At 45.3% G+C, this 15,909-nt stretch overlaps 1 long non-coding RNA gene across 1 annotated transcript; it reads left to right on the forward strand.

Moving 5' to 3' along the window:
* The first annotated feature begins 915 nt into the window (after positions 1-915).
* Positions 916-15,460, forward strand: LOC311520086. The gene is made up of 3 exons (XR_014711485.1): positions 916-949; positions 7,149-7,338; positions 15,227-15,460. It is a non-coding gene; the product is annotated as an uncharacterized lncRNA (long non-coding RNA).
* The last annotated feature ends 449 nt before the right edge of the window (positions 15,461-15,909 follow it).

Raw genomic sequence — 15,909 nt, forward strand, 5'->3', positions numbered from 1 at the left:
CAAGTGATGGAGAATCCACCACAACACTTGGGAAGCTGTTCCAGTGGTTAATCACCCTCAGCTGTTAACAATTTATGCCATATTTCTAGTTTGAATTTGTCTAGCTTCAGCTTCCAGCCATGAAGTCTCATTAGACCTTTGTCTGACAGATTAAAAGAACCCTCTACTCTCAGAAATCTCTCCCCTGGTAGGTACTTGTGGACCATGATTAAGTCACCACTTGACCTTTCTTTAGGAAAAATAAATAGCTTGAGCTTCTTAAGTCTCCCACTATAAAGCAGAATTTCAAATATCAAATCTTATGTTGTGCTTTTCTGCAGCCTGCAGTAATGGCAGAGGTGAAAGTAAGCTGGTATTCCTCGGTATGGTGTACCAGTAAGAGCCACTGCGCTGTACCAGGACCGGCTTTCCCAGAGGGCAATTTAAAGCCCTGGGGTAGCAGCGGTGGGGCTGCAGCGGGGATTTAAAGGGCCCCAGAGCTCCAGCCACTGATATTGCCCTGGTCCTTTAAATCCCCACCTGAGCCCTGCTGCTGAAGCCCTGGGGTAGCGGCGGCGGGGCTCTGGCAGGGATTTAAAGGGCCCCGGAGCTCCAGCCCCCCCTACCCTCCCGGGGCCCTTTAAATCCCCACCTGAGCCCTGCTGCCAAAGCCCTGGGGTAACCACTACCACAGCGAAGCCCCAGGCCCTTTAAAGCTCTGCCAGAGCCCAGATCCCCGGGGTAGCGGTGGCAGCCGGGAGCCCCCAGCTTCTCCTCAGTGATTTAAAGGGCCCAGGGCTCCACTGCAGTAGCGGCAGCTGGAGCCCTGGGCCCTTTAAATCGCCCCCGAGCCCTGGCCCTTTAAATCAAGATTTAAAGAGCCCGGGGATTTAAGGCCCTGCCTCTTCCGGGTGAGGCCACGCCTCTTCTGGTTGAGGCCACGCCCCCTGCTCAGGATTCCAGCATACCGGTAAGTCCTCTAACTTACTTTCACCGCTGAGTAATGGTCTAACTGATGCCCTCGACAGCAGTAATGGCACCTCCCTACTTCAACCTGCTATTCCCCTGCTTGGTGGCACACTTATGACCGAACCCCAAAGGTTTCAAAAAAGCCTGGCTTATAGCCTCTGCGCTGAAAAGCTCCTGAATGTTAGAAACTCTGTGTAGTGGACTTGAGTACTGCTAAGCCAGGAAAGGGTGGTCATGTGAATCTGTGATAAAGAGCATGTAAAGGTACTTTTCTCAGAGTGAAGAGTTCATAAGCCACTGGAATTTCAGAACGGCTCTCAGGAAACCTTTATTAAACCAGGGAGCATTTTTGTAATCCTCCAGAAATTTCAAGTTATCCTCTTGCAGGAATATAATGGAGCTTAATAAAAGCCTTCTGCAAGACCCAGCACCCAGAAGGCATTACTGTAGAATGATATGCCTGTCTTTGAAATAAAATGTGCAATTTGCAGGTGAAGAGTAAATAAAGTTATTTTAATGCATTTTACCTAAAATTCATGGCTCCTTGAGAAGTATTGCTTCCAAAGATATTGTTCACTGGATACATTAATGTTTTGTGTCAGCTGCTGTCTCTTTTCAGTGTATGAATGATTAATATATGTTGAAGCCAATGTGAAGCAAGGAGATTCTTTTCTCCAAGAATCAGGCAGCACAGACAATACTGAAGAGGTTTATTTATGGCACCGGGGAGACTGATAAACAACTTCAAAAGTACGATGTTGCTGTGACCAGTTTTATATATATATATATATATATATATATTATTTGCATTTATTTTGTACTTACAGAGACAAACATTGTTTCAGAGAGAGAGAGAGGGAGAGAACACTTAACATGATAATGACAGGAACAGAACATACAGATAGAAGCCATCCTGATTACATTAATTATCTATGACTACCCTTAAGGCGAAGGAGTGGGGTGGTGGGGGTAGGGGTGAGTGTTCACAGATATCTGGAAAGCTGTGGAGGATTTGTACAGTTCTTTCTTACTGAGAGGCTGAATTACTGGGCAGACATCTGACCAGTGTTATCAAGTGTTTACAGCTGCTATTGTCCTTGGGCCTCTGGTAGGCCAGCTTGTTAGTTATGTGGGGTTTTGCCTTAGCTGCTAACTGAATTTTTAATTTTTGCCTAACAGTTCCCTCATAGAAGGGACCTCAGGAGGTCATCTAGTCCACCCCCCTGCTCTAAGCAGGACCAATCCCCAATTTTTGCCCCGATCCCTAAATGGCCCCTCAAGGATTGAACTCACAACCCTAGGTTTAGCAGGCCAAAGCTCAAACCACTGAGCTATCCCCCCCGCTGTTTAACAAATCGAATTCCCAGGTGAGGATGTAGTCAATACTTGAATGCTTTGATATACATGACTTGTTTTAGGGTTGCCTAAGGGAGGTGGGAGAGGGGATGAGGAGGGGAGTTGGGGGAAAGGGGCAAAGGTAGGAAGCATAGTGAGATTTTTAAGCATGTGTCTGAAATACCCACACATGACCATAGAGGTTAGTAACACAAATACAGAAGCAGCAGCAGCTGTGATTTGTACAATAGTCCACCAGCAGATGGGCTAACCCTTGTCTAACACCAATAATAAAATTCATTTTGTGAACATGGTGTAACTGCACATTCTTGGGACATCCACAAAGACTTTCATAAGATGCTGTGCTCTGTTTCTAAGAACTGAATCCACAAACCCCAAACTAACCTGACTGTGCACCAGTGAGTGTAATTAGGAGGTAACACAGGAACCCTGAATTGTAAATCCGGTTCAGGCATGTACAGAAGATGTTCTGTTAAATCACCATGAAATCTCTGAGCAAAGTTCCTGTTGACAGATATTTGACGCTTTCCAAGAAGAATGTGTCTGAGGATAAAAAGAAATCCAACCCAAATGAAACCAGTTATCAGTGTCTGGCAAGGAGGCCACTAGAGGACTTGTATCTGTCACTCCTGTCACCTGCATCTTCAGTGTTTACGATTGATTAAAGCCGAATGAAGGCTACTGCTGCTCCTGGATGTTCCGATGGCCCGTTGGTTTCAGCTTGGTGCCTGTTTGCACAGCCCCAGCAGTGCCTTAGGGCTGTCCCCAGCCTCCGCTTGCTTCTCTGACCACACAGAGACACAAGCTGTCACCACAGAGTCTGCTCGCTGTTCCAGCTGGGGAGCCTGCACTCCACAGCAGCCATGTTCAGCCTGACATGACCACCCAAGCCCAACCTCCCATTCTGGAAAAGCTTGGCCTGATGTGATAGAATGATCTGATAAATCACATCTAAGCCACACAGTTTGAGTTTCAAATAGTCATGATACATCTGTAAACCAAAATCTATTATCTAACTGTAACATGTATTGGAGGAAAATGATATTCTATAAGCAGAATGAGGTCAAATTTGTCAGATAAATATCTCATTGTGAATCATTCCCTAGGCTTGGCCTGTATCCTTTCCCATCCATACTGCATTAGCTTACTGGAAATCATAGCCACCCTTATGTCTAGGGTTAGGTTGTATTTAAAATACTGAGGTATTTCTTCCTTCATTTTGGCTGCTGCATCTTTCCCTTGTAAGAGAGAGTTATTTAACCCTTTAACCTGGGGGGTGGGGGTGGGGAGGCACGTAACCAAAGGGTTGAAAATCTTTTGTAGCACTGCATGCCTTTGATTCTCTAGACTCTGTTGTATAGGAGGTCAGATCAGAAGATCACAATGGTCCCTTCTGGTCTGAGAAGCTATTAATCTCTCCTCTCCTTCCCTTGCCATCTGAGATCCACCCACTTCTACTCCTTCCCCTTGGCCTTTAAACTCCTGCCCTGATTCACACTCCAGATCCTTCCCCTGCATGACCAGCCACACAACTAGACTGGTTGGAAAATGCCGATTTGCTGGACTGAAATGTTTCATCTGATCTACTGCAGACTTGAGAAGACTTTTGCCTAAACACTGGTAGATTTCTTGCAGGTGTCCAGGGCCCACAGCTCTGGGGTGGAATGAATGGGTTGTTAAAGGACTGGCTGAAACCCACCTATATCAATGGAGGAGCCACAAGGCCAGTGGGAGCCCCTGAGGACTGTAGAGTCGACACCTTGCCATGGGAAGCTCTGGCAGGCAGACGTGTGAACTCAGCGTGGGTCTGCAGGAATTGAACAATGGCCTGAGAGGTGTCAGGGGCTAGAATAAGAGTTGGCTTTTGGGAGCAACACAGAGCTGTCACCTGAGACTGGCGAACCAGAGCCAGAACTGGGTTCCATGGCAGGCTGAGTGGGTGGAGCACTGGTTTGGACTATGATTTAACCCTTATTTCCCTGTGCTAACCTAAGGACTTCCCGATGCTGTGTTCGAGTTGGCTAATAAACACTGCTCTGTTTTGAAAAGGTTGCTTCGTGTCACTGCAAATGCTGGCTGAGGTGCACTGGTCCCTGAACAGTGTCAAAGTCTCTGCCCAGGAATCTGTCTCAGCTGGATCACTGAGCAGAGCTCATGGTGTGACGCAGGGCTGTTGGAGCATGGAGGCTCAGTTGTGGAGGTGTTGAGATTGCCTGGCTTGGGGGGCTGGCACATTGAAAGGCTTCCTCCAAGGGACTGTTTACAAGCTGGGGTGTAGCACAGATCCCGTAGAGCTGTGACACCCACTTGGCTGCACATACAAGTGCCTTCTGTAGCTCTTACTGGTGCTTGCCGCTATCCCACATGGCTCCCAGTCAACCTCCTTCAGTTAGCCAGCCGCCCTCTGCACCTGACCTTCCTGGCTGTGCCCCTGCTCCAGATCCCTTGCCCACCCTCTGCTGTTGTGCAGCTGGCAACGCGCAATCTGAGAGTTTAAGGCATAGCGTGCATAATTGCACTTCCCCTTGAATGTGCTCAAAATGTCCTTGAAGCTGGAAGTACTCCAGCACCTGCCCTGTTTATTTTCTCCTGATCCAAGCACTGAACTCCATGTGAAGTCTCTCTGATTTCTCCCTAAAATACTCTCGGAGTGATGCCTGAGTGGCAGTGAAGGGCTGGAGGAGCAGCCCTGTCATGTTTCATTCGAGCCATGCTGCAGGGTGATACAGGTGAGATGTGATGTGCATACGCAGAGACGTGGAAGGCTCTGCATAGGGAGCAGTTTCTCTCCAAGGATTCTGGGTTCTCTAACACTGTGCCTAGGTTTGGCAGCTGATTTGGAATCCAAGGTAACCCACTGTGATATCTGCCAGCATCTTGCAGAGGCAACACAGCATGCTAAAGGGCTTGACAGTAGCAACTGCCCCAGCTTCTGTCAAGGTGAGATTGAGATTGATCCAGAGATAAAATAAGGATGATGACATCACAGTGTTGCCGGCACCCAGTGCCGAGAGGCAAAACAACAACTTGGTTCACTACCCGGTGTGCTTCACCCAATAATCACAACGAGAAGCAGAAAAGTTTATTTTAAGCTTCAAAAAGGTCCAGGGAGAATAGAATCTCAAATCCTGCACACAAAGCAGGAAGTTACACAGACCTTTATACATCCTTTCTTCATCATACTTATCCAATAGCAAGCTGCCCTAAGTATCCATATAGCCAGCCAATCCAGTTACCAGCTAGTTCCCTTGTTCTCTGTTAAATCATACATAAAGCTGCTTTATTCAGCATTGTTCTTCCATATCTGCCCTGTTTGGTCTTGTTTAGTTTCAGGCAGTCTGACTCTGCAACATATTGTTGCAGATCCTCAGCATAACTTCTGTGAGTGCCTCCAGGCTGGGGGGCCAAGGACACTTGGGCCTAGTAGGCAGAGCTGCTGCGAGTGCTTCCAGGCGGGAGGGGGGGCCAAGGACACTTGGGCCTAGTGCGAGGGGGCTTCATCGACACTCGTGGTCTTCCATCCCCTCGAGTTACCTAGTGGCCATGCCCCAGTGTCCCCAACAACAGGAAATGAGGATATCCAGATGTGATATTATAACCCAAACCCTTTCCCTTCCGGGGCCCAACCTGATCCCTTCTGCCCTCTGACCCTCAAGCAGAAGGCCCATCTTATGTTGGGAGGGGAAGAAGCAGCAGGATTTCATGTCATACGCCTAAACTAATAACTGAGAAATAGCACCACAACTAGAAATGATAAAGAAATACATTGGGATGCAAGGAGAAGATAAAATGCAAAGACAGAAAGAGGAAAAATATTTCGTGAAATATGTGAGGGGTTTTAAGGAAAATTGGAGTTTATAAATCAAAATGTCAGTAAAAAACTTCTCAGCACATTTTCCCACAGGAACTATTGGAGAGAGGAGTGTGAAGACCTAGGTATTTATAATGATACTTTATACTGATCTGTGATATAAGAATTATATATTTTATTACAGGTTTTTAGAAAGCAAATATGAGACTTTAAAAAAAGATAAACAGAATTGCTGATATTCTTACATAAGTATTGAAAGAGGGAGCAAATACAGAATGTAAAGAATTATAGTTTACACTTTCTAATGGGTATTAATATTGATTTTGTAAAAATCCTGTGAATGAATGTTTAAAAATCGGTTCATCCCTTTTGGCTCATCTTTTCTCAAATAGGCCAATTTTTAATGCAATGTAGATAGTAATTCACTTCACTGTCTTAATTCTTTTATTTTGGTTCTGTAAAAAGTCTGGTTTTGCAACCAAAGTGATCAAATGCATTTATTGGGTGCAGCCACGAAAATTCTAAGCAGGTGTCTGTCTTTATTTAGCTTTGGACACGTCAGGATATGTTCCTAGCACAATGGTCATAGGAACTTGGGGGGCTGGGCCCTAAAATAGCTCTTACATCAGTTTTCTGACATCCGACATGTAGTCATACCAGATTTTAAAGCCAAAAAAGGTTTGTATTGTCAATATATATATATATATGTTTTAAATATTTATAACAACCCCTAACAATAGTGAATGGAGAAAATGATTTATATATATATAAATATATAAAACTTAAATTATTAAACTAAAAAGCAGGAAGCAGGAAATTTGTTAAAATCATTTTAAAAATTCTTTAATATTCTTACAAGGTGTGATACAGAAGGGCCAGGGAGCAGTGGGAGAGTGCTAGAGGGGAAATATATAAGCTCAAGGCTAATTAAGGCGTGGGTCCCTATAGACTAGGGAAGGGGGCTGCAGGTTAATTGGAGGACCTGCAGTCAATTAAGGCCCTGTTAGGAATCTAATAAAACCCTCTGCTTCAGGCAGACAGAAGGAGAAGGACGGACTGACCGACCGACAGATGGACGGACCGACCAACGGACGGACTGACCGACCGACCGGAGCTGTGCTGTGCTGTGCTGCTGTGAGACTTGGAAAGTCAGAGAACTGAAGTAAGGGGGACCCTGCCCCAGTAGGGAGGGAGACTCCCTTCCCTACCCAAGGGAGAAGAGGGTAAGAACTCGCAAGAGTTGAGAGGGGCTGGGGCTCAGAGTGAGGAGCAAACCCAGACCCCTCCCCCACTTCCCTCCTTTACCACCTTCCTGGGCCACTAGCGAGGCCATCGGCGCCCCAAGAATGGGGCAAGGGGTGGCATTTTAGCTCCCCGCCAAGAAAAGGGCAGGACCCCCCAAGACTAACGTCGGCCATCTTGTCACACAGGGGTAGAGAAAATATCACTAATGAGTTATTGCCTAGAGTTGTGGAGGTCTCAGACAATGGGATGTTTTTACTGCTTTTTTATTTAAAAAACAAAACAAAACCCTACAGCACAAAGGATGGAAGTTTTCCCCCTGTTTGTACATGCTGGTCCCTGGTGCAGACATTAGAGTTGTTTTTCTCTAGACTATGGCAAAAAGGAAACCCTTGATATTTTTGCCATTGACTGTCATGCTGTTGTGAATATGCTGTAGATTAGGGAGCACTGGGTCGCTCCCCAGGCTGGGGTAGCCTGTAATAGAGCTGCAGAACAAGTAGGCCCTGTCCATCATTCTGCCACGATCTGTTAGGCATTTGAGGTAGAGTGTGGGGATGATGGGAGGTTAAGCCAAAATCAATGACAGGAAATGGATCAGCCCCTTCTCAAGGAGTGTTTTGGATGGGCCATCTCTCTTGAGAGCTACATGAGATGGGCATACATGGTACTTATATGTCCAGACCCTCTTGCTGTTGACTGAAGGGCAGAACTGCCCCCAATGAGCAAAGAAAATGATACGTTCTTTGGAAAATGTCAACGCTGGGGCAATACTGCACAACACACACAGACAAGGTACTGCAGGTGATTCCACACAGCATAGCCAGATTTGCCATGCAGCCTGCATGCAGCAGCTCTGGACTCAGGGCGCTGTTCTATGGATGAGATGTTACACTGACCTCGCTCGTGCAAAGCAGTCCAGGGGAACGTAGGGCACTCTTGGCACATGGTTTATCACTTTGTGTTTGGGACAAACTTTCCCCCTTCTGTGCAGCAGGGTTTAGTGTCTCAGCCGTGGATGGGTACTAAGTAGCTGATGCCCTGAATCATTTTTAAAATAATATAAAAAAACGAAGTCATGAAAATAAAATAGAATATTTCAACTATCATGTCATAATATGTCCTGGAATTATGATGTGTTCACAGTAGTAGTGCATAGTATGACATGTCATAGTGACCACTGCTATTACTGACATGTCATGAAAGCATGTAATGATGACAGAAGTAATATACAATAACATATATTTGTAAATGAAACTTTCTAAATGAAAATTTTTCTAATGAAAAATATATTTTTATGGAAAATATTGTGCAAATTTGATCTGATTTTCCAAAAATAAACCCCAACATTTCATTGAATTGATGCAGCATTTCCCAAGAGAAGAGTGCTCTGTTGCAACTCTTATGAATTCATCATGAGTGTCACAATATTCACTGTTTTAAAGCCCTATCTCCTGGAGTCCTGTGATTAAAAATTTTGCTTTCATTAACAAAAAAATGCATGTTTCCAACCCTCATGGTTGCAGAGAATAGCTTATAAATGTGACCCAAGTGCCCTCTAAAGACTCAAAAGCCAGAAGGCCAATAAAAATTTAAAAAAAGACTTTATGGGTTTTTTTAAGCTACTCTAATGTTTTTGGGCAGCCAGACTAATGACCTGTAAACAGTTGGGGTAGGCAAGGCTGCCAGTTAGGACCACAACCACTGACTATCACGTCATAGAATCATAGAATATCAGGGTTGGAAGGGACCCCAGAAGGTCATCTAGTCCAACCCCCTGCTCAAAGCAGGACCAATTCCCAGTTAAATCATCCCAGCCAGGGCTTTGTCAAGCCTGACCTTAAAAACCTCTAAGGAAGGAGATTCTACCACCTCCCTAGGTAACACATTCCAGTGCTTCACCACCCTCCTAGTGAAAAAGTTTTTCCTAATATCCAATCTAAACCTTCCCCACTGCAACTTGAGACCATTACTCCTCGTTCTGTCATCTGCTACCATTGAGAACAGTCTAGAGCCATCCTCTTTGGAACCCCCTTTCAGGTAGTTGAAAGCAGCTATCAAATCCCCCCTCATTCTTCTCTTCTGCAGGCTAAACAATCCCAGCTCCCTCAGCCTCTCCTCATAACTCATGTGTTCCAGTGCCCTAATCATTTGTGTTGCCCTTCGCTGGACTCTCTCCAATTTATCCACATCCTTCTTGAAGTGTGGGGCCCAAAACTGGACACAGTACTCCAGGTGAGGCCTCACCAATGTCGAATAGAGGGGAACGATCACGTCCCTCGATCTGCTCGCTATGCCCCTACTTATACATCCCAAAATGCCATTGGCCTTCTTGGCAACAAGGGCACACTGCTGACTCATATCCAGCTTCTCGCCCACCGTCACCCCTAGGTCCTTTTCCGCAGAACTGCTGCCTAGCCATTCGGTCCCTAGTCTGTAGCTGTGCATTGGGTTCTTCCATCCTAAGTGCAGGACCCTGCACTTATCCTTATTGAACCTCATCAGATTTCTTTTGGCCCAATCCTCCAATTTGTCTAGGTCCTTCTGTATCCTATCCCTCCCCTCCAGCGTATCTACCACTCCTCCCAGTTTAGTATCATCCGCAAATTTGCTGAGAGTGCAATCCACACCATCCTCCAGATCATTTATGAAGATATTGAACAAAACCGGCCCCAGGACCGACCCTTGGGGTACTCCACTTGATACCGGCTGCTAACTAGATATGGAGCCATTGATCACTACCCGTTGAGCCCGACAATCTAGCCAGCTTTCTACCCACCTTGTAGTGCATTCATCCAGCCCATACTTCCTTAACTTGCTGACAAGAATACTGTGGGAGACTGTGTCAAAAGCTTTGCTAAAGTCAAGAAACAATACATCCACTGCTTTCCCTTCATCCACAGAACCAGTAATCTCATCATAAAAGGTAATTAGATTAGTCAGGCATGACCTTCCCTTGGTGAATCCATGCTGGATTCATTGTCAGCTCAAGCCCCTCCCTCCGTCTGCTCCTCAGTCTTTGTTTTCAGATGCACTGTGAGATTCCCCTGGGAGTAACACAACTTGGTGCAACTTTCAAATCACCTTGAATATTTACAGGAAATGTCCATTGCAATGTAGGAGACGGGCATGGCTAATATAAATGAACAGAAAGGAACTGAGCGAAGGTGGACAAAAGCCAGATCAGGCACAGAGAAGTTCTTCATCCTTCAGTGAATCTGAGGGACGAATGGACAGGAGTAGCACTGGATCAGTCCTGGTGATGGCAGACCAGGAACCATGCTGCTGTAATTAGCATTATATAGAGTCACATGCAACCAGGAGATCAGACGAAATGGACCTTATTATAGGGAGCTGTGGAATGTGCTTTGTAGACATGACAGAATTATCCTCATTGATCTCCAACTGAAGGAGTTCCCCACTGACCTGAAGATCACAGGAGCACATGCTGGAAAATGGTGAGTCTCATCTTTCACATAACCCCAACATCAGCGTTTATGCCCAAGTCTGTCCTTACACAGGAGTCAATGTTTGCTGGTCATTGGGGCTATTCCTTTTTTCTGGTTGATAAACACTGAGATTATCAGACCTCAGAATGCTCCCTGCACCCACTCCTAGACTTACCAGCCATTCCCCCACCTGAGGCCTACAAGAGTAATTTGCCAGTCCACAGAGAACATTTACCATTTTTTGATAACTGACATTTCTAGTTGTGTACCTGATTTGCTTTTGGTTAGAAAGAAGAAATTAAACATTTATTGACAAGCTGTAAATAAATACTTAGTTTTGTGAACTCAAAGTAAGAGAAGCATAATTTTGCCACCATTAATGTAGTTTCTTATGGCCCAAGTCACCCAGCACAGCTCTGTCAGAGCTGGAAGAGAATCCAATCATCTGGCTCCTGGTGCTATGCTTTAATGAACAAATATGCTTCCGAGACCAGTATACCACACTGGCAGTACTAAACATACACCACAGTGGTAACTACCAGCTCGATCAACTCCCACACAGTATAGCAATCAGGTGAGAACATTTATTGTTTAAACAGTAGCATTCTCCCCATTGTCAGATCACTGTGAAAGCTGAATGCAACTTACAGCTTAGTGTGAACTCCATTTGGTGTACTTCCTTTCTTTCTTCAGCATATTAAAAAAAACAGACTAAAATGGTATAATTAGAGCTGGTCATAGAGTGAGAAAAGGCAAAAAATATTGTGGCAAATTCCCCTGCCACACCCACGCACACTGTCCATCAAAATTTCCTGATCAGCTCTAACATTCATACACCAAACAAGAGGAGCATATCAGCCATAGGTACAGTATAGAAGATTCTGACATTTAATTACAATGCCCCTGGCCTCGTTAGTAATTTACAAGTACTCAGAGTGGAGGTGGACCACAATGGCAATGTTTCGCACTCCACGCTGCACCAGTGAAACTGAACATCCGCTGTGCAGTATCTAAGGTGTAAGGTATTGGAGGGTTGGGCCCAACATACCATGTTTCTTTGCTTTCTTACCCACCAGGTTCCTTAGCAAAGCCACGCTACTTGTGTAAAAAACCCTTTGCCATAGCTTAGGGTTATGTTGTTGGTTTTTTTCCCAGGGCAGCAACTGGATGAGAGCACCACCATTTTGAAGTCTCCGTTGTTTTCTCATCCATTGTGCCAAAATCCAGCTTTAATATACATTCATAATAGAAGCCAGATCGCTGCTTGTAACAAACTAGGCTTTTGCATGACTATGCTGCTCCTATTTGTTTTTTCCTATGTGCTTTCCTGTGAGGGCCTGATGGCTGGCTGGCAGAGAATCTCTTCCAGATGTCAGTAGAAGTATTTGAAGCACCACACACTCTGGAAAGCATCACTAACAAAATTCCTTCAGCGTCTTGATTACAGTACAGACTGCTAAGGTGTATTGCTTCTGGGTGCCATCTAGTGTGTCTTCCCTCAGTTTAGAAGGGATTCCTGAGGGAGGAAGATAAAGACACTGCCTTCGTTAGCAAAGTATATCTAAAATGACAGCAGTTTGAAAAGCTAGAGGAAAACACAGTGAGCTGTAGCTCACGAAAGCTTATGCTCAAATAAATTGGTTAGTCTCTAAGGTGCCACAAGTACTCCTTTTCTTTTTGCGAATACAGACTAACACGGCTGTTACTCTGAAACCAACAATTATTTGTGTATTTGGAATGAAATGTTAAAATAGTCCCTTGACATTTTAAACCATTTTTACATGGATTAATTTAACAAAATTCCACTCCGCCACGGGATACCTCCTCTCAGGGTATGTACATGTTAGCAGTTTAGGACTATACAAGTTGTTAAAAAAATTCACATCCCTAGGCACATTTTTTCAAATCACGTGTCAAACGCTTCACACTCCTTAGCACTGATTGGTCAGGGTGGTGCTAAGAGGGCTGTGACATAGGTCCTGCCCCTAAGCATGCATTGGGGCAAAGTCAGGACTTCTGATGGTAGCATCTCTCCTCCCCTTGACTAATTAGCACTGAGATGGGTCCAGAAATCACAACTTTCTGTCTTCTGAGACCCCACTGACCAGGGCTGTCATAAACATACAGCTAAGGGTAGCATAAAATCCCTCCTTTACCTGTAAGGGGTTAAGAAGCTCAAATAACTTGGTTGGCACCTGACCAAAGGGACCAATAAGGGAAGAAGATCCTTTCAAATCTGTGGGGGGAGATTTTTGTTTGAGCTTTCTTTGTGATTCTCTCCAGGACCGACAGAGACCAGGGCAGGAAAAACACAACTCCTAAAACCCTTCCTGAAATAAGCATCTAAGTCCATGGGGCTGGATGCACTGCATCCGAGAGTTCTAAAGGAGCTGGCGGCTGTGATTGCAGAGCCACTGAATCAGAGAATATCAGGGTTGGAAGGGACCTCAGGAGGTCATCTAGTCCAATCCCCTGCTCAAAGCAGGAACAATCCCCAATTAAATCATCCCAGCCAGGGCTTTGTCAAGCCTGACCTTAAAAACCTCTAAGGAAGGAGATTCTACCACCTCCCTAGGTAACACATTCCAGTGCTTCACCACCCTCCTAGTGAAAAAGTTTTTCCTAATATCCAACCTAAACCTCCCGCACTGCAACTTGAGACCATTACTCCTTGTTCTGTCGTCTACTACCACTGAGAACAGTCTAGATCCATCCTCTTTGGAACCCCCCTTTCAGGTAGTTGAAAGCAGCTATCAAATCCCCCCTCATTCTTCTCTTCTGCAGACTAAATAATCCCAGTTCCTTCAGCCTCGCCTCATAAGTCATGTGTTCCAGTCCCCTAATCATTTTTGTTGCCCTCCACTGGACTCTCTCCAATTTTTCCACATCCTTCTTGAAGTGTGGGACCCAAAACTGGACACAGTACTCCCGATGAGGCCTCACCAATGCCAAATAGAGGGGAATGATCACGTCCCTCGATCTGCTGGCAATACTTTTACTTATACAGCCCAAAATGCTGTTAGCCTTCTTTGCAACAAGGGCACACTGTTGACTCATATCCAGCTTCTCGTCCACTGTAACCCCTTGGTCCTTTTCTGCAGAACTGCTGCCTAACCACTAGGTCCCTGGTCTGTAGCGGTGCATGGGATTCTTCCATCCTAAGTGCAGGACTCTGCACTTGTCCTTATTGAACCTCATTTGATTTTTTAGTACAAACCTCTAATTTGTCTAGGGCCCTCTGTATCCTATCCCTACCCTCCAGAGTATCTACCACTCCTCCCAGTTTAGTGTCATCTGCACACTTGCTGAGGGTGCAATCCACACCATCCTCCAGATCATTAATGAAGATATTGAACAAAACCGGCCCCAGGACCAACCCTTCGGGCACTCCACTTGGTACTGGCTGCCAACTAGACATGGAGCCATTGATCACTACCCGTTGAGCCCAATGATCTAGCCAGCTTTCTATCCACCTTATAGTCCTTTCATCCAGCCCATACTTCTTTAACTTGCTGGCAAGAATACTGTGGGAGACCGTATCAAGAGCCTAAAGTCAAGGAATAACACGTCCACTGCTTTCCCCTCATCCACAGAGCCAGTTATCTCGTCATAGAAGGCAATTAGATTAGTCAGCATGACTTGCCCTTGGTGAATCCATCCTGTCTGTTCCTGATCACTTTCCTCTCCTCTAAGTGCTTCAGAATTGATTCCTTGAGGACCTGCTCCATGATTTTTCCAGGGACTGAGGTGAGACTGACTGGTCTGTAGTTCCCCAGATCCTCCTCCTTCCCTTTTTTAAAGATGGGCACTACATTAGTCTTTTTCCAGTCATCTGGGACCTCCCCCGATCGCCAGGAGTTTTTAAAGATAATGGCCAATGGCTCTGGCTTGTTGGAGTAACACAGTGTAGGCTGGGAACTGTGCAGCCTGGTAAAACCCCTGATCTCTGCCCAAGAGCAATAGCAGCTGAGAGCCATAAGCCTCAGTGGGTGCCCTAGCTGGACCACAGGGGTAGGGGAGAATATAGGTGCAGTTGCCCTGAATTGTGACAATCGGAATCTGGCCCAAGATTTTCCAGGCTCTGGAGAGTCAAAGGGGTTAAAGCTTTTGCGGGCTGCTTCCAGGCAGAGCCGTCCCTTGGGTAGGGCGAATTGGGGCGACCGCTCCGGGACCCGAGCTTTGGGGGGCCCTGCAGGCCGGTACGATTGGCCAGCACGGTTGGTCCCGAAAGAGACGAATCTGCCCCAGACCATGCACCCCCCCTAGGGATGGCCCTGCCTCCAGGTCAACTAATTCATGTGCCTTAAACAATTTAAACTTAAACTCCAGGTTGAAAATAAGCCACTTTTTATGATTCCACAGCTTTGTGATTTCATTGGTAAGACACTGTTCACGTTCTCCTTCTCTTTTCAATCCACAGACATAACAACAACTAGCAACTCCTAGCCTGCTTTGATTCTCTCCTTTATACAGTACCCGAGGTGAAGAAAAATGTCACCACCTCACTCTACAAGCAATGAATGAAGACGTGGAGCTGAAATCACACAGGACAATCGGGTTGCTGATCTGGTCAGAGTGTAATTTGTAAGAAATTTCTTCAAATGCAGTATTGGATTGCAGCTAAAGTAGATCATTTCCCAGTTGCAGCAAATAAAGTCTGGATAGATCTTCCACCAAAATACCTGTCTTATGTCATTCCCTGTCGTAAGTATAGTGACTTTGGAAATGTTACGCTTATAAAATGTGTGGCCTTAGTGGAGAGATTTCCAGATCTATTCAGAATGTACGTAACAATGCAGATAGTGTTTTCTTCTTCCTGACATTGAAAACCAGGATTTATTGCTCTCTGCGGAAAATACCAACATTACCTCTTGGGTTCATAACGAGTGCTATTCACCTTCACAAAGGTCAATAGCTGCTGGTAATATGGCTTTATGTCACACAAGCCCCACATTTTGATTTACCGAAAGTATTTTAATCTGGATGGGAAAATTTTCAGGATTTCAAGTATCTTGGGGATTTTTTTCAGATTTGTGTGATATTACCTTTGTATATGGCATTCGGGAACCCATTGCTGTCAGTATTGTAAAATGGATGTTAAAA

Source organism: Lepidochelys olivacea (assembly GCF_965140295.1).
Source record: "Lepidochelys olivacea isolate rLepOli2 genome assembly, chromosome: 4".
In the NCBI taxonomy this organism is placed as follows: Eukaryota; Metazoa; Chordata; order Testudines; family Cheloniidae; genus Lepidochelys; species Lepidochelys olivacea.